The following is a 5135-nucleotide window of genomic DNA, read 5'->3' as shown; positions in this document are numbered from 1 at the left end:
CTTCAGGTGAAAGAAGGGGGTAGCTGGTGAAATATTAACCCCTTCTGGGCTCTGAAGGGGGGACTCAGTGAGTGGAGAAAAAGAGGGGGTTAATCCTAACCTCTTCCCTAACCGCCTCCTGGGAGTCACTCCCAAAGCCTTTGGAGCGGCCGACCCCTGGCTTCAGAAAGGTGCTCGCTCTTGGGTTTCCTCCTGGCTCCTCCTCCCCAAGAGTGAAGAGAAGCCAGGTGGGGGGTAAAGGCTGATGAGTAGACATCCCTGGCTAGTTGGGATGATGCTTCAGGTAGGGCAGGAGTGTCTTGGGGGCAAGGTGGGGTGGATTATGGAGTCCCCTCTCCACAGCCCTCACCCTCAATCTGACAGCTGGGGCCGCTGGGTGGGGTGCCTCCCTGCAGTGAATCAGGCTGCTGACCGCAGAGGCATCCGGCCTGCTCCCAGGGCAAACATCCTCTGCGCCTCCAAACCTGGCGGGAGGAGGAAGGTAAAGGAGGAGGTGCCCGGGACGGAGGGAGGCTGAGGGTGGGGAGGTTCCAAAACTCTCTCTCTCTCTCTCTCTCTCTCTCTCTCTCTCTCCTGCCTGGAACCCAGCAGTGGCCTTCCTGGGGCCCAGGCAGGCAGCGAACGAGCAGCATCGCATGGGGCATTGTCTCTCTCCCGCCGGACAAAGAATCACGTCAGTGGAGCCTGGGAAAGGTGAGCCTCAGTTTCCCCCTCTGTGATATGGGGGCGACCACCATTCCCACTGCCTTCCTCTGGAGCCCCTCTGGGAGCAGTGACAGGATGGAGTGACCACCCTGGCCACGCAGTTCTGTTCCCTGCGCGGCCTCACACTGATCTCCGCACTGAACTCGAATTCAGAGCACACAGTCCGAGTGCAAGCCCCCGTGGTCTGGGAGGAGCCTCACCGGCCCCTGTGGCCTCGGAGTCATGGTTCAGTCTTGCCTCCTACACATACGGGTTCACTCCGCCTCTCGGGCCCACCGTTCTCGTCTGTAAATGGCGATGGCATCTGGGGGATGAGGAAGCTCCTAAGCTTTGCCCATAGAATCAGCAGCGACGCCTCTGCCCAAGCTGGTGCCTGCGGAAGCCGGTTTCTCGCTCCCCTGGGGACCAGCTTCACCGGCTGCTTTGGGGCCCCTGAGCCGGAGCCGCTGGGGAGAAGCGTGGAGCCGGAGAAAGGCGCCGGGTGACCCGCTGCCTGGCCCTGCCCGAGCATTTCCACTGGGCGCTCCGGGCGCAGCTCTCCCCGCCTGGCCTCCTCCCGCCCCAGGCGGACCGTCCTGGGCCCCCGCTGGGGCGAAGTCCCGGTTTCTGTGCGGGAGCCTTGTGACCCCGGGGGCGCCCGTCGGTCCCTGGGTCTGGCTCCAGAGCGGGATGCGGGATGCGGGATGCAGGATGCGGGATGCGGGGTGCGGGGTGCGGGATGCGGGATGCAGGGTGCGGGGTGCGGGATGCGGGGTGCGGGATGCGGGGTGCGGGGTGCGGGGTGCGGGATGCGGGGTGCGGGGTGCGGGATGCGGGATGCGGGGTGCGGGGTGCGGGATGCGGGGTGCGGGATGCGGGGTGCGGGATGCGGGGTGCGGGGTGCGGGGTGCGGGGTGCGGGATGCATGCGGGCAGACAGCGCAGTGGAGGTGCCGCGTCGGCGTCGGGGAAGCGCGCAGAGCAGCGGCGGACCCGGTCGCTTGTTCTCGGCTCCGCGCCTGGAGTCAGCCCGGCTCCTCCGGTCGCCTGGACAGCAACGCCGCCCTGACACGCCCTCCCGTGCGCACCTTCTCCAGCAGAACCTCCAAACCAGCCCCGCACGGGCCTCTCTCCCCTCGGGGACCCCCAGCCCCGCCCTGCGCTCTTGCGCCTCTCTGCCGAGGGCGACGGGGAGGACATGCTCCCAGCGGCCTCGCCTCCACTTCCCAGGCCCCTCTGACCCACGGCCTTTCCCCGCAGGGTCCCGGGGAGAGCACATCAGAATGCTGCGTGGGAAAAGGACTGGTTATCGGATCCAGAGTCCCATGAAGGGTTCCTGTTTCTTCTCCTGCCCTCTCCCCTCAAGCAGGGATGTTGGGGAATAATCAGGAAATTTCAGATCATCAGGAAAGCTGTTGAGGAGCCGAATCCGGTTTGGCTCAGTGGATAGAGCGTCGGCCTGCGGACTGAAGGGTCCCAGGTTCGATTCTGGTCGAGGGCATGTACCTGGGTTGCGGGCATATCCCCAGTGGGAGATGTGCAGGAGGCAGCTGATCGATGTTTCTCTCTCATCGATGTCTCTAACTCTCTATCTCTCTCCCTTCCTCTCTGTAAAAAATCAATAAAATATATTTAAAAAAAAAAAAAAGCTGTTGAGGAAGGGGGACTCGGAAGGGTACAGCCAACCCAACAGCTGGCTTTCTTCTCTCAGTGGGAGCCCAGCCCTCCATGAGACATGAATGTAGCCACTGTCTGTCTCTCCGTGAAGCATACAGTTCCCAACCAGGTGGCCAGAGAGACGCATTTTTGTGGGTATACATTGGGGCCTAGAGACACCAAAAGGCAGCAGGTCATAAGAGGGTCTATTGAGTCTATGTTTAAATACAACCACATTGTAACTAACATGAAGGGGGGGGAAAAGCAGAGATCTTGATTCAGATCGTTCGTGTTTAAATAAAGGGGGAGGGGTTGTGACTTGTTGAAATATGCAAAAAAATTGAAAATATTTGTAGTTGTATTCATTTTACTGGGCCTCTGTGTTGGTGGGTGTGGCAGATAAAGAATCAGGGGTGTCAATGAGCTGGTCTAAAAGCAAAAACAATCCCTACCCTCCTTTGAGCCTCTGCTTCACTGGTTTAGAAGGTGGGAGCTCTGCCCGTGAAGGGAGTGTGGGAACTGAAATGGGAGCGTTCGGGTGGAGAGGTGGGAGGGTGGAGGGAATGGGAAATGCAGCAGACCCCGAGTCAGAGGCCCCCACACTAAGTCCTGGCTCTGATGTCCCTCCCCTCGCCTCAATTTTCTCATCTGTGAGATGGGGATAATACTGTACTGATCTCACAGACTGCTGGGAAGAATAACCAAAGCAATACAGGTGAAATGCTTTATCATGATCAGACTTTCCTTGGCCAAAGTGCCAAAATGAAAGGGGACCATGCATGCCAAGGAGAGCAAGAGCAGCAGCCCAGGGATCGGTATGAGCACACCCACGGCTACTCGATGCGCTGGTACGTGGGCTCAGCTAGCTCAGTCTCACCCTCTGCCAGATCCGAGTGAGTAGAAGTGAGAGTTCATTGCAGCTGGCCTGCCTCGGCCCCTGTTTGCTTTGGCCACAGTGTGCTGGCCCTGCTGGCTTTGCCAACAGGATTTCGGTGTTTGCTCTCCCACCTGGCATAACTGCTGAGGCAGCTGGCATTCCGCTCCTGGTGAGCATGCCTACCAATGCTGCTCACAGCAAGAGGGATCTGTCCCAGCACTGCCTGCCTGCTGCAGCCGCCTGCGGCCTCCATCTCTTCCTCAGACGGATGGGGTCCCTTTGAGCTATCTTTCCTAAGACTACGAGGCTTGAGGGAGCAGGGTGGTGGAGGAACACCACAGTCTTTCCTTTCACAATGGTTGCCCAAAAAGTACATTTCCGAGGGTTACAAGGAACCAGGAAAGAGCAGGAAAAGAAATCAAAGGGCCAGAGAGACCAGGCACCAGCCCTAGATTTTTAAAGGACTCGTTTTGTTTCCCCGCACTTCTTTCCTCATGCTTTCTGCAGACAGTAGATGTTCCTGAGTAAAGAGAAAGGGGGGGCCCTTGCTGAAGGTCACCCCAGACCAGTCAGAGCCCATGGTGGTGGGAGTGTCTTGACGGAAGCATGATTAGCAGGTGTTTGATGGGAAGAACACGTGCTCAGAACAATCACAACCCCTCCCACCCCGAGGCGGCTCCTGGAGCCTCCAGCCAGCTCCCCAGCACACAGTGTGCCCTCAGGAGGCGTGACGTACCCTCCACAGGACACACTGCCTGCTTGGCTTTCCCAGGCTGCTGGTGAGAGTCATGGTTGGAGAACGCAAAATCATCAAAAGCAATACTTAGGAAATTGCAGTTCCAAGGTCTTCGTTGCCTCCCTAACAATTTGCAAAACCCATTTTATTGCTGCTTTAGATTCCTCAAGTTTGAAACGCCACACTGCCCTGTCATTAAGCCAAGGGACATGCCAGCTGTAAAGACAAGGGTTGTGCATGATTCTATTCGGTTCATGTCATCACCCAGGATGGGCGGGGGAGGACGCTTAGAACAGCTGCCAATCTGCCTGACTTACACTCCCTGCCAGGGTGGAAGCAAAACTGGACTCTGAGATCAGCCTTCGAAGGCTCAGGAGAGGTGTCCTGCCTGTTTGAGGTGGGCCAGGGGCTGTCCAGTGTGGGTGAGCCAGGTAAGCGGCTCCCAAACATGGCTATGCATCAGTACCCTCCGAGGGAGCGTTCTAGATCCAGGTCCACCCCACCCCACTTCCCCACCCCACCCCACCCCCTCACTGACCAATCTGATCCACAGCAAGGTGAGAGCACACAGTCTTTTTAGCTGCCCAGATAGTTCTGAGCCTGGAAAAACCTGCCCAGACCAACGTGGCCATTTTCCTAATAATTTTAGGAAAGTTATTTTTGCATCGAGAAACTTTTCCGTTAGTGCTGCTCTTTTCAACCCATCTGAGGACAGGAACTCATCCACTTGCTTTATGACACAGGCTCTCTGATCTCCATCCCCCAAAGCTGCTTCTCCCAATGCCCCTATTTTCTTTCAGGGATTCAGTTCTCCGGAAGCCGCCTTCTGTTCCCTTTTCCTTGTTCCCTCCATTTGTTCAATGCCATGCCCAGCTCTACGATGGCTGACTGGCCTGCCCTCTTTTCTTTCCCACCGTCAGCCATTCCGATGGGGGCTGCCGGGGCTTCAAACGCAGGCCACCGTCTGAGCCTCCAAACCACGCTCCTACCTCAGGCTCTCTCCTTGCCACTCATCCACCCTACCATCTGCTACCAGATCCATCGTTCTCACCCTCCATGAAATCTCTCTCCCGTTCAGAAACCTGCAGTGGTTTTCCACAGCCCACGGAGTTAAGGGCAACACTTCCCAGGATCACATTTTAGGCCCTTCACAATATTAACGAATCGGGCTCCTTGTCCTGGC

Source organism: Myotis nattereri, assembly GCF_964212035.1.
Source record: "Myotis nattereri genome assembly, chromosome: 16".
Classification (NCBI taxonomy): domain Eukaryota; kingdom Metazoa; phylum Chordata; class Mammalia; order Chiroptera; family Vespertilionidae; genus Myotis; species Myotis nattereri.
This window is presented reverse-complemented; position numbering follows the sequence as displayed.